Here is a 10051-nt window from a genome sequence, read left to right as displayed (position 1 = left end):
TTAATGATTAAGGAGAAGCAAGGCCATTCAGCCAGCTTTGGGCTGGGAACCACTTATGTGGTTCATGGCTACTTCCTAAAAGTTCCCGTAAGCTCTTCAGGAGTTGCTGTGCAAATCTACGGGAGGTGACGCTTCTCAAAGGGGCCGACATCCTCCCTGGCAAAATTGCAGAAGTTCTCCAAAGGTGAAAGTTGAAAACTGCCACCCCCTTCCTCTTGTGTAACTTATTAGCTCATCTTACTAGGCAGCAGAAGTTGCAGTCACCGGAGTTAGCCTTTTTTTCTGAAGACTCGTATTTTGTCTGCTATCATGTTTGAACTCACTGAGTACAGGAGATCACTTTTCACCTCTCCACGGCCAGATGCAGCTGCTGTGCTGTACAGGGACAGCCCCAATCCGATAGCCTTCCTTGCCTACTGCATGCCTGAGTGCATGGACGGAGCATTGGAAGGGTCCTTCATGGTAGGAGAAGCTCCGGGCCCCCCGGCTGGCTGGGAGCTAGTGGGGCTGACATGCAGAGAGCCCTCCATCCAGTCTATGGGCCATGCTGAGAGAGCAGAAGTGCTGGAGATTATCGTGTGTTGTGGTGCACAGTTTGTGGGGTGGCTTCTGGGAGGGACGTTGCAAGCCCTGATGACTAAGAGTGGCCTGGAAGCTAACCCCAGTGTAACCAAGGGTGTGGTTTCATGAAAGGCTTGATCTAAAAGCAAGCTGCTTCCAACACAAGTGGTCTCTCCACATCTCACCTACCTGTTTCTGCCCTTCTGTCGTCTCGGGGTCCCATTGAGCCAAACACTGAGTTGGATCAGTCTGATCCAGTACAAAGCAACATGTTCTGTGCATAGTAGGTTAGGTCTGTATCAGGCCTGTGTATCATAACTGTGTATGTGGCAATCTGCCCTAAGAGCGCCTGGCTGGTGGTGGGAAGGAAATGCTAATTCTTTTTTGGTAGCCTTCAGTTAGACCGGGTCAAGTAAAAGGAAACTGGACTACAGGGAAGACAAGGCTTTGAATAACGTTGAGGGCTGAACTGGTTTCAGCAGCTCAGGAGGCTGAAAAACAGAAAACTGTTGTAAAGTCCTCATAGCTACCTCAGACAGGAACCACAAAAAATTTGGGGCTTGTACCGAGCTCTGGTGAGCAGGACCGCAAGCAGAGGAGCCTTTCTTTGGAAACAGTACTTGGAGGAACTACAGCCAGGCAAAGGTGGTTTGATGGGGATAGCTGATACATTTATACAGGTCGATGATCTGGAGCCAAGGAAGGTGCTCTGGTGGTATCTCCTTCCAGTCTTGTCAAATGCTGTGGTTGCAGAGCTCTAACAAAGGGTGCTATAAGACTGCTGAGAGGAGTGGTGGCTCAGGGAGGTTTGGGGAGGAGCAGGTGGGAGATGAAAGTGAGGGATATGGAGGGAAGTGGAGAGGATGCTGTTCTTGGAGTGTGAAGAACATTTGGCAGCTGTGGGAAGGATGGAGAAGACTTTTAGGTTTTATCTGTAATGCAAAAAAGTCTCAGAGAAATCAGGACATAAAACTGAGGATAAAGGCAGGAAAAATATGGAAGATCTTTTCACAGCTCCTGTGTCTCTGTCCCATTCTTTCCATTCTCTCTGTGCCCAGTGTTGGTGTGTTACTGCTTTATACGCTCACCTGCAGCACCGCTGTGAATCCTGCCTGCCCTCCTCACGTGGATCACCTAGTGGGTGCTGGTGGGGCTGCTTTCTGACGTGCACAAGTGAAGGCTTTGCTGGGATGGGTGTCCACCGTGCAGTGGTCACGGAGCCCCTTGCAATTCCAGGAGGAGCATCCTGCCTAGCCTCCTGTGCTGTGCAGCCAGGTCAGCCTGCCCTGCCCCATCCCAGGGAGAGGCTGTAGCACCCAGCTGCCTCAGAGAGGGATGGTGAGAGGGCGAGCGATGGGTGCCCAACACGAGCCCTGGCAGATTTGCACAGGTACTGAGCACCTCTGGAGTCCAGACCCTGCCAACTCTGCAATCAAAGCCCTTATCACGTAAAGTAAATATGTGAAAGTAAATCATTTTAGGTGGCCTGCTTTACACAGCAACACTCTGCATGTACTGTTGCTGAAGTCTTTAATGAGTTCCTCCTACTGTAAATTCTGATCTTTTTCATTAGTATTTTTAATTCAGCACAGTGCTAGAAATGTCATTCTACTTCCCACTGTCATAAAAAATGCCCAAGGCCGTGATCGAATGATCTTATGAAAAGACACATACTCTCTTTGTTTTGTGTGTCTGCTAGTTTCTTCTAGCCTGCGTGCCCTTTCTATTTTCATCCAGCCTCCTCCTCTCCTCCCCCCCTTGCAGTACATGTCTGCAGTGCCATTCCCTGCTTCACAAGCAGTTAATGCTACAAAAACAGCGTTACCCTGTGCCTGGGCAGGTCAGCCTCAAGCACTCCTAAATCACAGCTTCCGCCAATGTTTATCGTGGCTAACAATGAGATTTTTTATGCTGAAGATAATGGTGTATTTTGCACCACGAGATAAGCCTTAGATGTAAAATCATTATTTATTTAATAGCACCATCAAAGAATATCGCTACAGAAGGGAACTTCAAAGTTTCCCAGAATAATCAGGTTTCTGGTATGTGTGCTCTTTTTTTTTTTTTTCTTCCTGACTCCATTATAATCAGTAATAAAAGTGTAGTTACTTAGAAATCATTGAAACCATTACTATATTAGGCTACAAAGAGGGGAATTAAGCATTTGCCCAGAAGCCAGACGTGCAGCCAGCCGCAGGACTGCGGGACTAACGAGAAAGGCCAGTTTGACTCGCAGCAGCCCGTGGTGCTTTGGAAACCTGCTGCTGACCTTGCCAAAGGTTTTATTTTGGGGAGGAGGAGGAAGGCTCATTGCCCCCTTCCCTATAGGATTTGCCTTACATACTCGGATCCCTGGACACGCGGGGGCCCAGCAGGGCAGTCCTGCAGCACTGCGGTGTGTTGTGCCGAGGGCAGCCCCCTGCCCAGCCCCTCGCACCCGGGGTGGTGCCGTGAGGAGGTGTCCTTCGTGGCTCTCCCCCCAGCCTCGCCTGAGCTCCTTTCCGAAGCCTCTGAGGACGGGCGGTGGAACAAGGCCCCAGTTGATTAGGCAGCCGAGTGGCTTGGCAGAAGAATGGAGCCCTTCAGTTTAAATTCAGGCTTGTTTCCGTTTTCTTAGCCCTTCCCATGGCTTGCGGAGAAATCCCTCACCGGTTTTTAACCCGTTGCTCTGCCGGGCCGTACCGTGAGGCGCGGGCTGTCTTGGCCGGCAGTGCCTCGCGGCCCAGCCCCAGGAGGCTGCAGGAGCTGGCCTGGCAGGGCCGCGTGTGGGCCAGGCTATGACGGGCGGACAGCAGAAGCTGGGGGAAAGCCCAGGGCTGGTAGCTGAATCACACGTCCTCCAGGAGGGCTCTGCTAACACCGAGGCCCAGGTGACAAGGCTGTGGGGTCCCTGTCATGCCCTGAGCCCACATGCAGCTTGCTGGCCCCATCTGTGTGATGGACACCAGGGTGGATTTTTCCCTGCTGTGTGCACCACGTTTGTGTTTGGCATTAATTTGCTGAGCTCTATTGCTCCAACCCAGGCGCAGTCCTGGCCACAGAATTGCCAGGATTTGACAATGGCTGTGAAGGTTTTTCAACCTGAAGGAGCAGTGCTGTTTCCTCCTGACACAGTAGGCGCGGTGCTAGCACGCGGGTGTGTTGGAAGGAAGAGCAGCGCTTCCAGCCGGGCAGGGCAACAATCAAGGTCTTGTTGGACCTGGCTCCTTGTCCCAGAGCTGCCACTGGTAATGCTCGATGGCCCCCAGCAAATCATTTTACCTCTTCGTGGCTCAGTTTAGCTTTGTGAAACAGAAATAAAGGTGGTGACCCTTGGCAGAGTTGATCCAGTGTCTGCCAAGAGCAGAGGGCAGGGGAGGATATGCCAGCGGTGGTTTTACGGCATGCACAAGCAGGGCAACAGGCAGAACTGGAACAAAACCAGACCCCCAGTGTAGAGGAAAAAGGATGAAGCTGAGACTAGAAAAGAATATTTTATAGCAGTGACAGGAGGCAGGAAGGATAGTTAGGTGAGAGCACGTCCTGTTGACTCTAAGTAACCAGTGCTGCTGCTCTCTATGAAGAGATACAGGTGAACTTGGTGTCCTTGACTGATGTCCCCACCCAGGTAAATTTCTTGACAATAATGTGTAGGACCTCCTGCACAGGATCCCCCTCCTTTGGAGAGGATCCAGCTCTCCAAATAACTGCTGTTTTAAAACCTGGCTCCTCTGGACTCCTCTAGTCAAGAGGCGTGGGTGGCACCTCCAGAGGTATCTCAGCTGGGTGTAAGGATCTGCAGCCAGGGGTCACCATACTGAGCAGGATGAGTTGGGATGGGCAAGGGTGACAGAGGCTGGACGTTTAGAGGTGTTGTACAGAGTTTGTTCTTCAGGATAGTTGTGTCTCATCTGACATGACAGGAGAGACAGAATTTGTCCTTATCTTCAGCTCACCCAGTGTTGGGCCCTGTGACACCACCAATGAAGGAAGGTGAGATGAATTGCTTTCTTGACTCAGTCAAGATGCACTTTTTTCCATTTTCCTCACCACAGCAAAACCAGAAATAAGTTGAAATGAAACCTGTCACTTAGCTACTTAGAAGTGGAGAAAAAGTGCTCAGAGCACAAGGTGGTTATTGCTGTTGCTCTCCTCGCCACTAGTGTAAAGGTTGCAATATTCGCCCACAGCATGGGGATGTGGCCCTAATTCCCTCCTCTGCCTCACACGGGTCTGCTGCTGGCAGTGCCATCACCCCACGGCTTTGCTTTGGTCCCCCCACACTAGCTGCTGAGTGAGGAGCCAGAGGGACAGGGAGAGTCCATCCCAAACGGTAGCCCAGGAAGGGGCAAACTGAACTCAAGAGAGTGAGGGATGGAGAAGATGATTTTGGCTGAGCAGCACTAGGAACTAGGGAGCCACTCAGAGAAGAGCTTGAAGAAATTATTTTTCATAGGACACAGAATTTTAATGCATGCAAAATAGTTACAGCTTTTATGGGTACAATACCTGGGAGAGAAGGCAAGGGACTGCTCATAGATTTTCATAACATATGGAGAGTTAAGAAAGAAGGTTTCCTGAATTACTAAAACAAACATGATACTCAGTGAGCTGTGTATGATTGATCTAAAAATAGTTCTGAAATTCACAAATAGTTCTGAACTTGCAGATTTTGACAAGTTGCACAAAGCATTTTCAGAAGGCAAAAGAATAAGACAGCATAACTGAATTGGAGGACTACTGGTGTCCCAAGGTACCCAATGTTCTCTATGTACTTGCAGATTGCATGAAAAGCTTAGTGGATAGAAAGAGAATATACCGCTTAGTAATAAACAAAACATAAGGTCCAATTTCAGAAATACTTTTAAGTACTATCATAATATTGAATATAATATCAAATACAAAGCTGTATTTTCCTTCTTAAATTCAACATTCTCTAAAAGTTTGTGATCTGGGTGGTGAAAAAGCATTGTCCAAAGAACATGACTGAAAGCTATTGGGGTGCAAGCACTGGTAGATAGGAGTGTCCCACCTCCATGCATTGACAGAACCTGCCACAGAGATTCCTGCCTGTGGGATGTGCAAAGCAGCAGGAATGCACAGTTGCAAAGAATATCCATCTGTGTATAGGAGGGACAAAGATACTGTCGGTTTAATCTCAAAACCAATACAGGCAATTGTCATAATTTTTAATTGAAGCAAGACTCTTGTGTACTTTAGCACTAGGGCTTGTTATGTAGCCAGCACAGAGAACAGAAGTGGGAAATTAATACAGCTCCAACCATGCTAAAGGATGGAAGAAGAGGGCCAGGGTTTCTCCATGTAGCTTTCCACCAGAAGGACAGAAGGCTTTTTACTGGTTCAGGAGCAGTTAAAAAAATAAAAAATTATCCTGAATGCAGGAAGGTATTTTGGGGGAAATAAAACTAACAATGAAAGCACATACAGCTCTCATTATAAGGGCAGATTTTTGTGGCCCAGCACTTGGGCCACAGAAAGCCCTGCAATAACATGGATGACGAATATAATAACTTCTTGTACCTAGAAAGCAGAGTAGAGCACAACAGTGAATGGCTGGAAAGTGTAGTATTCTGCATGAGATTTGTGGTATTTTGTGTGCGGAACTGACTAGCAAGCACATGATGTGTGTCCTGGAAGAGGGGGGGAAGTGCTGGGACAGAAACCTGAGCTTTCAGGGAAATCACGCTCACTGACATTAAAAGAACCTCAGCTCACAGATTTGTAGGAGAAGGACTCAAGTGCCAGATTTATAATTAAAATAGCCATGATCAAGCCACGAATAGCAAAGCAGCACAGCAAAGGCTTTTAAGAAATGGCAACATATTGAGGGAAATCTATATGGAATATGTTGGCTCCAACTGCAATATTGAGGCAGCTGTTGAATTGCAGCCTGAAAAAGCGTAAAATATTGAGAACTAGTAACACAAGCTCCAATTCTGATATACTTGTGTGACAAGCCCGAGTGAAACTCGTTAGGCAGCTGAAAATGTCACAGAACTAATTACTTCATTTTGCTAGGTACCTTCTGTTACATGCACATCAAAAATCCTCAGCAAGATGGGAAATAGTCAACTTTTAAGGAACAACTCTTTTAAGGCTCTGTTGCATCTGAGCACATCCCTACCCCAAACTTCTGCTGTCTGGTGCTGCAGTACAGAAATGCCAATATACCCATTTTACAGACAGAGAAGTAAAGGAAAACAAATTTGAGAGGTAGAGCAAAGCAAAAAAGTGATCTCCGAGAGGCTATTGGCAGGTCAGGGACTGAACCCAACTCCCCAAATAGCTAACTAAAACTTTAGCTATGGGATTTTTTTTCCTCTTGTTGAATTGTCATTGTTAATAAACCAGAAGATTTTTTTTTCATCTTTGACAGATTTAAGGACTGTAATACGCCACCTCCTTGTTCTCTCATGTGTTCATATGGAAAATGCGCTGCATATTTGGTTGAAAGCCAAATGTGCCTCACTTCTTCATCTGCTCATTTTATGTTGCAGCTTATCTTTCATCCCACCTCTGCATTGTCTTTTGCAAGGGTATCTCTAATCTTACGCAGCATTTAGCAAACTGAGATACCCGTGTCACAAGTGGTGACCGCAGTAGAAGTGCTCCTAATAGTCTGCACGAGTGCCTCTATGGAAAGCTCGAACAGCTCCAGGAGCGGAGCAGGAGGTGTTTGAGATTATTTTCAAGAACCTTTGCTAAGTATTCACCAGGAATAGGGAGACAGCTGTTAACACTCCAGAAATACCAAGTGAAGGTCTGAATGCCAATCCAGAAAAGGAGCTGAAAATATAGTAGATGATTTATCAAGAGCGTGTTGGAGAAGTGTGAATAGAGATGTTGCTGTCATGATGTATCTTACAGTGCCCAGTATTGGAATGACTACTTAAAGATTTAAGTTAGACTTAGCAAAATGTGTTAAAATGCCACATTAAATGGATACCAAATGGGCAAAGAGCCTGAGGACAATGGGATTTGTTTTGTTTTGTTGGGAAAGTTCTGATTGTGATTATTACAGAGCTAAGAGGATAATGGTGTTTTATCATGGTCGTCCCACTTGCCATCAGTGGCAGTTCTCCCTCTCCCCAGCTCCATCCCAGAAGCAGGGGCTGGGGAGAGGTGGAAGGAGTGCTGAGTGTTGTCCCGTAGCATAGTGCCAGGGGCTGAAGGACGAACATCTGATGCCTTTGTTTCCCCCACTTCACCAGGGCTGGTTGCAGGGGCAGCCAGGAGGTAGCCAGTCACACCAGGAGGTAACTTAACCCAGGAGTAGGCATTGGTAACGATGTGTGAAAGGATACTTGGCAAGAGAGCTGCATACAAGAAGGCTTTAACCTGAGGTATGATCACACTTGAGGTGCGTTAACCCGAGGTGTGGATTACCAAACACAGAGTGTTTAGGAAAGACGAATGCAAAATTGAAGGAGCTGCCATAACTGCTTGCGTGACATGTGAGCTCGGTTTTGTCTATGTTACTTGGAAGCGGCTTTTAGCCTCTGCTGCTCTATTATCTGCGCTGTTTTGACAACAACTTAATAAAAGTGGGAGCCAGCTGTTCTGAGAGATCAGTGTGCCAAACTGGGCAGCCAGTCCAAACCCAGTCTGGGGTCTCGCTGGCTATGGGCATGCACAGATGCCAGCTCGGTGCATGCAGTTGCAGTGTTAGTGCCAAGCAACATGGTGTGCACAATTTGTTCAGGCACATATGCAAAGAGATAACTTGAAAATCTAGTCCTGAAATGGTTATAGTTATTACCAGAGATGTAATTCACCTTGAATCTGTTTAATAGTAGCCTTTCAGAATGAGTCAGTCCTAGTGATCACAAAAAGAGCCCCGCATCCCGTTCGTTGTGAAGGCAGAGCATGAACACTAAACTCTGATTCTCTGCTTTGATCCTCAGGTAACTATTTATTCCTGTGAAAGCTGGGCTCTAACTGCTGCTGAAGTGGAATTCAGTCCTTCTGCATCATTGTGTTGGTGTGAGGGACTTCTGAAAGGTGGGGGAGTTCTGTTCTTGCTGGCGGCCTGACACTGATCCTCCACATGTGCTAGAGACCGAGGCCAGACTTGCAGTGCTTGAAAGACTCAGGCTTCGTATGTATTTGCTTTGACTCTGAAATGAAATCTTATTCAGTAGAAAGTTCTCTGCTCTTGATGACAGTGAACACGTAGTAAATGATGTAATATTAGATTGCTCAACACTTGACATGAAAAACGCTTATAAAAATTGGGTACGTGAAGATTTATTGTGATAAGCTGTGGCAAGCTACCAGGAGCTCGGCCTGGGAGAGAAATAACCATCCTCAGAAAGCAGAGCCCAAGACACCTCTGAGGGCTGTGCTGGCCAGCAGTGATTGTAAGAAATGGCTTCTCTGGAAGCTCGGGGAGTTGGAAATGCTCTTAGAAGAAACGGATGGACATGAGAGGCTGGTGCTTTGAGCTGTCTCAAAGCTACTTTGAGCCTAAATCCTGGCTTTTTCTTACAAGTTACTAAAAACAATGTTTTGATATATGCCATTTATTCAACACAAATGATTGCACAGTCTGGCCGAATACCAACCCCAGGGAGCAGGCGTTACGGCGCCGGGCGAGGTCACCACCTTTGGACTAGTGTATGAATCAAGTGGGAAGTTCTTAAGAGTAGCTGAAGTTGCTTTATGCAGCTCAATACTATCAGGATTGCCTTCCTGATAACAGGCAGACTGCCAAAAAAAAACTCCTCCTGATACTGTAGGGCATGAGACCTGATAACATAAAGCCAGTATGAATGCATAAGCCTCGTGTTGCTTCATGTGCCTTTTGCCCCTTCCATCACGGTGCATAATTAGAAGAATTCTCGGTGAGGGCACTTAACTGCAGTCTTTTTTAAGCTGGGTGGACATTTTACATGGTCTTCTGTGACTTCTGAGCTGCACAATGCACCAAATTAATTATATGGATTGACATGATGTCCTGGCATTGTGGCTAGAGGGAGATACATTCACATTTTGCTATAGAAATCCAGCTTTTATTGGCAACTGTCCAAGAACTTGTAGTTAGGAACCCTAATCCGTGTATTTATGACCTTGAGGCAGCTAACTCCAGAGATCTGCTGAAACCAGACAGTGTTTCTGTGGTGGTCCATTCTCCTTGAGCATGGACAGAATTCCTGAGTGCTGCAGGAAAGGCAGGCATGGGGCTGCAGCATCAAGTGTTTTTGAAGCCTTGTCCAGCCCATCAGGCAGAGCAAGCCAGGGCCAGGGTGCACTGCTGCTGGCATGCTGGATTTCTAACTTGAAAGCTTATCCATTGGGCTCACATGGCGTGGCTGGGGAGCAAACAGCCAAACCCTCACTGAGACAGACATGGGCAGAGGAATGCCAGGACTAGAACAAAACAAAAGCTGGAAATATAAAATGGACCATCTCAACCCAGTTAAAAACAAACAAACAAAACCTTTAATGTGGCATGGGGAAATTTGTGCAGCCCTGAGCACAGATCAGGCTT

The sequence above is a fragment of the Anser brachyrhynchus genome (genome assembly GCF_964034855.1).
Source record: "Anser brachyrhynchus genome assembly, chromosome: 9".
Taxonomy (NCBI): Eukaryota; Metazoa; Chordata; class Aves; order Anseriformes; family Anatidae; genus Anser; species Anser brachyrhynchus.
Note: the sequence above shows the minus strand (reverse complement) of the source record.